The sequence below is a fragment of the Cricetulus griseus genome, chromosome 2 (genome assembly GCF_003668045.3).
Source record: "Cricetulus griseus strain 17A/GY chromosome 2, alternate assembly CriGri-PICRH-1.0, whole genome shotgun sequence".
Taxonomy (NCBI): Eukaryota; Metazoa; Chordata; class Mammalia; order Rodentia; family Cricetidae; genus Cricetulus; species Cricetulus griseus.
The window spans coordinates 270,219,735-270,227,959 of NC_048595.1; the positions used below are offsets into that span (position 1 = coordinate 270,219,735).

The 8,225-nt window shown below is 39.5% G+C and overlaps 1 long non-coding RNA gene across 1 annotated transcript; it reads left to right on the forward strand.

Annotated features, from left to right (window-relative positions):
- The first annotated feature begins 1,743 nt into the window (after nt 1-1,743).
- Nucleotides 1,744-7,998, forward strand: LOC118238242. The gene is made up of 2 exons (XR_004768028.1): nt 1,744-1,928; nt 7,740-7,998. It is a non-coding gene; the product is annotated as an uncharacterized LOC118238242 (long non-coding RNA).
- The last annotated feature ends 227 nt before the right edge of the window (nt 7,999-8,225 follow it).

An 8,225-nucleotide genomic window follows, 5' to 3' on the forward strand; every position in this document is an offset into this window, starting at 1 on the left:
CCCCATCTTTCTTCTTATTAGCAGTTTTTGTAATTTTTATGTATAGTTATAGATGTTAAAGATAGATCAGTAAATAAAGTGTTTCACCCACGGAACTTTATTTCTAAAATTAGACTCATTAGAATACTTATAAGCAGCAAAATGCACTGCTTCTAAGTGTGTGTTTATGACTTCGGACTATCGATTCGGTCATGGAGTCACCATGACAGTCAGTTTTTGCTGTGTGTTTCCCATCACTTTGGAGAGCTCCTTTGCTCTCCTTTATAGTCACAGGCTCCGTCTCCTACCAGTCCCTGGCCAACCCTTGTGTGTGTTCTGTCTTTCCAAAATGCTAGGCAAAGGGAACCATTGGATTTTGTGACCTCAGACCTGGCTTCGTTCACTTAGAATGTTGTTTTGAGAGTCTGCATGTTGCCCTGTAGACTTAGACTTAGTTTTGTTTGTTTGTTTTTTAATTTAAGAGGAGAGAATTCCAATTATCTCTTCATCATTTCATGGCCATTTGAATTGTTTCCAGGTTTGGAGATTGTGAATAATGCTATTATAAACATTTATTTGTAGCCTGTTTGTGTGTAGTGGTGTGTGGGGGGGGAGGGGGAAGGTCTGTTTGAATTTCCTTGGAGCAAGCACTTGAGAGTGGAATCACTGGGTCCTTTATGAAATAGTTGTTTATAAGAGGCTGCGCCACGACTTTCCAAACCTACAACAGCAAATGAGAGTCCTGATTCTTGTGCATCTCTGTTAGCATTTGGTCAGTTTTAAGAATGGACTTAGCTTATATTTTCTTGGAAAACATCAGTTCTTTGCTCCACTTAGTTAATGCTATTGTTCCTCATTGTCTTGTGTTTCCTTTTAAATTAATAGAGACAGAGCCCATCAAATTACGATGACTAGAGGAGGCCTCTTGAATCATTCTCACCTGTGCCTGTACCGGAGGGGTCTTGTCTCTGGTGTTAAAGAAGATGATGTTGACAAACAGATAGGGGAGTGTGGCATTTCTTTTGCTATGACAGAAATGCCTTGATGGAAGAATGATTTATTTTGCTTCGTGGGTCAGGAAATAAAACCCACAACTGCAGGGAACACATGGAAGGGTGAACAGCCCACAGCTGCAGCGTGGGAGCTCAAGACACCGATGGCATTGCTGTTGGGGTCAGGGAGAAGAAAGATGGCCCCATGGGCTTGTTACGTGGGACCCCGCCCTGTGACCCAGTCTGCTGGCTAGAGTCTTGGTCCAAAATGTTCTACAGCCTTGCCAAACAGCTTTACCAGCTGGAGACCAATTGTTCAAACACATGATCTTGTGCGAGGGACTTTTCTCTTTTTTTTTTTTTTTTTTTTTAAAGTAACAGTGAGGAAATGGATGAGAGAAAATTCTTAGTATGCTGGGAGAAAAGCCAGAGAATCTGGGACCTCATCAAGAAGAGCTTTGTTCCAGCATGACTAATCAGGACGGGCTGTTGGTAGGAACAAACAAGGGAAGTTTAGGGCTTACTCAATAATCCAGTCCTGGGACAACAGGGACCTGAACTGGGTTGTAGCATTAGTAAGCCTGGTTATGGTAAAAATTTTTAAAGGTAAAGGATTCCTTCCATTAATATCTGAATATTGATGTGAAGGTTCCTAAAGTGTTGACACAGTTAAATTTCACAATTTGATTAGAGGGATCCCAGTAGCACAATAAAGCATCTTTAATTTTTATTTTATTTACTTATTTTTAATTATTTTATGTGTATGTCTATTCAGGCATGTGCGTCTGAGCACTGTATGCATGCAGTGCCAATGGAGGCCAGAAGAGGGTGCTGGACCCCCTGCAATGAGAGTTACAAATGGCTATGAGGAACCCTTGGGATGCTGGGACTTGAACTCTAGTCCTCTGGTGGAGCAGCCAGTGCTCTTAACCACCGAGCCACATCTCCAGTGACACAGTAAGGCATTTTAAAAAAATCCTCATCTTGCTAATTTTTTGGACAGGCGATTCTCCAGGTTTCTTTGAGGACACTCCTCAACAGTATTGACATTTGACACACATGACCTCTTGGTGCAAACGGAGCTGCTCCTTTCTTAACCCCAGGCTGTCACTTCCTCTGATTTTCCTTCTGCTCTGGATCCTCGCCCAGTTCCATTTCGGCGTTTCCCCATCTCGAAGTGTCTAGTCTCTAGCCTGAACCTTGTTACCCATCCTCAGACCCGCATATCTGCTTTCTCAACTTCGATAGCTCCACAAACAGACTCCTGGTCTCTGCAACCCCAAACCCACGTTTCTGTGGTCTTCCACTATTCCAAGTGCTCAGGTTCCAAACTGAAAGTCTTCCTAGACTTTTCTTTTTCTCATATACTAGTTCCCATCCATCCTCACATGTTTGGTTTTGAGACAGTCTTATGATGAAGACCAGGCTGGTCTCAAATTCACACACACACACACACACACACACACACACACACACACACAAAAAAAAAAAAAAAAAAAAAAAAAAAAAAAACCCACCTGTCCCTTGCTTCCAAGTGCTGAGAGTAGAGGCATCTGCCATCATTCCCACCCACCATATGTTTTTCTATTTATCTTCGAAAATCTAGATCCATGGATCAACTCATCAGCACCTCTTGGTTGTTTTCATCTCATCCTCTCAGATCCAATCTAACAGCGAATGAAATAAACAATTAGATGTTGTCATTGCACTGTTAAAAACACCTCAGTGGCTTCTCATCACATCCAGCATTAAAGTAAATGTTCTTAGAATTGACCAATGGCTAAAAGTCTACAGCGATCAACTCCTTGCTATTGCTCTGTCCCAGAACTAGTTACATGTGGTAGTGACCCCTTCCAAATACTTGAAACCCCATAATCAGTATTTTCATTATACATGCATACCAACTGCACATTTTCATATTTTCACTTAATAGAGATAGTTTATTACTTCCCTTTGCATCTCCTCATTGCCGGCATCACTAGCCTTATATTTCGGGACCATTATTAAATAAAATAAGAGTAGCTAGAGCAGAAGTGCTAAATGATCTCGCAACTGAGCTGGGTTAGGGGCTAATGAGTGGATAGCATATAGTGGATACACTGCACAATTCATAATTTACATCTCAGTAGGAAAGCGTGGGAGATTTCATCGTGCTTTTGAGATGGTTCATAATGGAAAACACACCTTGTATCTTTCTGAAAACTTCCATTTAATACTTCCTGGGCAGTGCTCGGGCGTGGGCAAGTGAATCTGACGAAAACAAAGCCAAAGATGAGGGAAACTACTGTGATTCTCATTGCTCATTGCAAAATGAAAAGGCAAATTCCTCGCTACAAGTATTATGTATTTAAAAGTGCTGAAAGTTCAGCATTAAAGAAAGCGCAGTGCTCTCATGAGCACAGGGACTCTATGACTCTTTGTCAGTGTAGCTGGCTCTGCTTGTACCTGCTCTTGGCATGCCCTTTCTCTGTCTTACTTTGTTTAAGTTATAAGGCTTTCTTTGGGTTTCTTAAATAAGCCGAGCATGTTCCAACCTCATGTTTTGCTTCCTCTGCTTAACTTTCTCTTCCTTACTGCACAACCCAGTTCCTCAGGTCTGTGCTCAAAAGTTCATGGGCTGGCACAGGGACACTGAGAAGGAACTCTTTGAGAGATAATACAATGAGGTTCAGTCCCAAATTTAGAACAAGTTTAGATTTTAGGGGTCTAATAAAGGTAATTACATACACAATCTCCAAGATAATAGAAGTTAAATTCTTCCCCAAACATGTGCAGTTCTTAGTTGAATGTATATGTACATTCAAAGTAGCAAGCACCATTAGATGGTAAGGCTGTGCACAGGAGTAGGGGGAATATATGGGAACTCACTAGTTTATAATTCTTATAGAATAGGGGTGACCTGATTCTCAGATACTCACTGGAGAAATGATTTGGAATACAATAATTAAATCAAGTGAAAAAACAAAGAAGAGAAAGAGAAAGCCTAGGGCTTTATCACATAGAAATGTTCATGCTTATGGGGACAGAGAGCTTGTAAACAAATGAATGGAATGAAATGAAACAATAGCACATCAATTCTAGTCAAGGGGTGTGGTTTTGAGTCTTTGCTGACACATTAGCTATGCCACGGATTCTCGAAGGCAATGGTTCTCAGGCTGAGGGTTGAAACCTTTTTGGGGTTCAGACAACCCTTTCACAGGGGTCACTTATCAGATATCCTGCATATCAGACATTTACATTATGATTCATAACAGTAGCAAAATTACAGTATGCAAGTAGCAGCAAAAATAAATTTATGGTTGAGGTCACCACAACATGAAGAACTACATTATAGGGTGGCCGCATTAGGAAGGTTGAGAACCACTGTTCTCAGACTTATTTGCCTCTGCTGTAACTGGGAACAACAGTAACAACTTTTCCCTGGGATTTTTGTGACCAATAGTTACTATAACCTAGGTAAAGCAACAGGGTGTATTGAACATAGTAAGTTCCGAATGGTTGTTATTTAGTATTTTTAAGACATTTATTTTTGTTCTATGTATTTGCTTTGCTTTTATGCATGCATGTGTATGTCATGGTTGCCTGGTGTCTGAGGAGGCCACAAGAGAGAAGTGGATCCCCTGGAGCTGGGGGTACTGATGGCTATGAGTCACTGTGTAGGTGCTGGAAACTGAACCCAGGTCTTCTGCAAGAGCAGCAAGTGCTTTTAACCTCTGAGCCATCTCTATCCCCAAGATTTTGTTCAGCATTTGTATAGCTTAGGGAGATAATATTTATCAGAAGATTCATGAAGACTACATGAAAAGACCTGCCCTCTTAGGTGGAAAAAGGATAAGAGCCAGAGGGAATAAGAACACCAAGAAAACACAGCCTTCTACATCAACAGAAGTGATGCACGTGTGGACTCACAGAGACTGAGGCAGCACCAGATGGGGTCCTGGAAATGAAAGGATAAGTAGACACATGTCCCCATCCCTAACCCAGAAACCATCTCCAATTGATATATCCACTTGCAAATGAAAATTTAGTTTCCTCCAAGGGAATCTTATTGGGGAAACAAAGTATTGTTAAGGGCAGGCTGGATGCCCAACCATAAATGACTGATAGGAAGCAAACTCAACAGCACATTTGGAAAGTCTTTGTCTCATACTGTCATGTCAGGACTTTTCCTTTTTAAAAAAATATTATTATTTAAATTTTATTTGTATTTTTCCTTCTCTCTTTTTACCCTACAAGTCCTTTAAATATGTATTATGGCTTCCAGTTGAGTGTTTCTATGGCATTTTTTAGTGTGGGTCTCTGTCTTTATCTGTGTCTTGAACTTCCTCTTGGTGCTCTTTTCCTTCTGTTTGTTTTGTTCTATTCTGATGTGTTAGTTTTTGTTTCATCTTATTGCATTTTATTTTGTTATTTTCCCTTAGAAACCTGTTTGTTTTCTCATGAGAGACTGAAAAGGGTGTGGATCTAAATAAAAGGGGAGGTGGTGAGGAACTGGGAGGAGTAGAGAAAGGAGAACCCTAATCAGGATACATTATATGAGAAAAAAATCTACTTTCAATGGGATGACTTTTTTAATGTCCTCTTTATTCATAGTCCCAAGTTTAGATACAACATCTCCAATTGCTTGTTGGAAGGATGTGACTGTTTAAGTTATATTTCTTTGTGGTTTGGCTCAGGGGAAGTTACTCAATGTAGCTTTTTTTATGCTGATCACTAAAGAAATTTCTGTTGTTACAAAGACATGAAAATTTCTGAATAACCTAAAACATCATTTGAAAACTGGACTCTCTGGCTATTGAGAGACCGCAGGTCTCTTTGTGTATACATCCTTTGTGTGTATAAAGGAATAGAAGGACTTTGGATTGGCAGCTGTCCAGACTCTAGGGAACAGACAGGAAAGGCAGCATCTTCTTCCCTTGACTTGAATCTACACAGTGGTTATGACTTTGTCTAAAATAGGAAGATGGCTAGTCTCTACTAATTTGGTATGGAACATATTTACGGAGGAATCTATTGTAAGACATCATATTTATTAAGAGAAAAAGTCTGCAAATGCCCCACTCCAACTCCCTCAGCTTTATCATCCCAGAAGATACAAGGTTAAGACTCTGTGTTACCCCAGCTATGCATGTCCCCACAAAGAGGTCCTTGCATTTGAACCCTAAGATGCTGGTTTCTATTCATGAGGTTTTTTCTTTTTTCTTTTTTTTTTTCAAAAGAGAAAGAATGCTCTTTAATTCAACTTTCCTCTTGGGACTCTCTGTGGTTTGGTAGAAGTGGCTAAGAAACATTTGGGTCACAAACTATGGCCACTGACAAAGCTTTAACTGGAGATAACTGTGTGAGTCTGTGTATTCATCAGGAATCTAGTGTATGCTAGTCAAATATTTGAAGGCACAGAATGCAGAATTATTATGGCTTCCTGGAGGCTCGTTTTGATCCCGAGCTCTGACTGGCTATGACAATTAGTGTCACTCTGTTTGCTAGATTTACAAGCATAGGGTTAAGAACATTTTCATATTGAAAGAAGAATCAGCTATGCCTTAGCTCATGATCCTAACAGGGTATTACTGAGCCATTATTAGAACTGAGCTTCAGAAGACAGCTCTGCCATTTTCCCACTGTGTGTGTCTAAGGGACTCACAAAGCCCTAAGCATGGGCAACTGTTGTTGGTTACTAGGATTGGAAAGTATGATTCGGGCAACCAGAAATTAATATTGTTGATTAGTTTCATTAGTTACTAGGTTGGTTAATAGCCCAGTTGTCATTAATAGCTCAATTAGTTGTTTAATTAATTAATTGTCATTGACTGCCTATTTCATAAATACTGGTTCTCCATTCTTGATTTCTTCATTATAAAAACAGATCTTTGCTCTTTAAATCTCAGTATCCCAATTCTCCTAAGCACAATTTCAGCACATTAAGAATTGACCCAATTCATGGAGCAAAATCTCTAGTTTTCTAACCCCTGGTTATTAAAATAGTTGCACTTTTTCAGGTACCCCTCAAGGCTTGAGTCTAAGGTGTTTCTTGGAGGTCTTTGCTCACTTTCATTAACTTTTTTTCTTTTATTCTTGTGGAAGTAAAGGTGACATTTATATTTGCCTATGAACGGCTTTATAGTTGCCCTGGTAACAGAATAGATATTATTAAACTTATTGGGAAATACTTCCTTCTTCTAAACTCTAGCTATAGTCTTATAATAATATATTAGCATATTGGATGGTACCTTCACAGTCACCATTCTTAGAAGAGAGAACTAGGTAACACAGCCATAATGTTATTTATTCTATTTATTATAATTTAACTGTGTATGAGGGAGTGAGGGTGAGCACATATGTACCAAACATGAGACCCATATGTTTAACTACAAATCCCCCAAAACATGTGATGGCTATAGACAATCTTCATATATATATATGTATATATATATATATATATATATATATATATATATATATGACAAATATATGTAACATATGATATAGCATACACACATAAATATATATCAGAAAACAGAAGTAGATATGGAGCAAATGGAGTGACATGACATGAGATACATTGTCTAGAAAATAAGAAAGATCCTGTAGCCAAGCACAGAAGTACACACACAGAGAGAAGTTGTAGGTAGAAAAGAGTAACAATTTCATTGTCTTGACCTATGAAGGAAGAGGCCATAATTTCCTATGATGAAGATGGAAAGAATCCAATTATAACTGGAAATACTAAAAGAAGTCAACTAGATTTCATTTTCCTTTGTCTCATAGGTTATTGGTTTAACGATCTGCTGATAAGGCTCAAAAAGACCCAGAAAGGACAAGGAAGTGCACCCAGCCTGCATCTGTGTTGCTGTTTGGGAGACCAGGAAGGGACAGAGAGTGACAAATATCCCTTGGTGTGACCGCCACAGTACCAGTTGAGGATGACATGAGCTGAGACAGAAGGGCCTGTGAACCTCTGTGGCAGCCCACTCAAAACTCTTAGAAATGAAGCTGTCAAAATAAACAGTCCTGATTTAAAACACCATCATCTTTTTGTGTTGTCATCACACAGTTAGAAGTGGCTTCCCGAAGAACTTGTGGTCACAAATCCAGTTGCACAGTAACACAATTTATACAAGGTGGTTACAATGCCCTCCATTTTGGTCAGGGGTTTGTATGCACAAATCTACTAAGCTGCTTTCTTTGTTCCCCCCTTTCCCTTAATTTGATCTGAAGTCTCTCTGGCTTGGAAGGAATAGTAGTGGCGAAGGA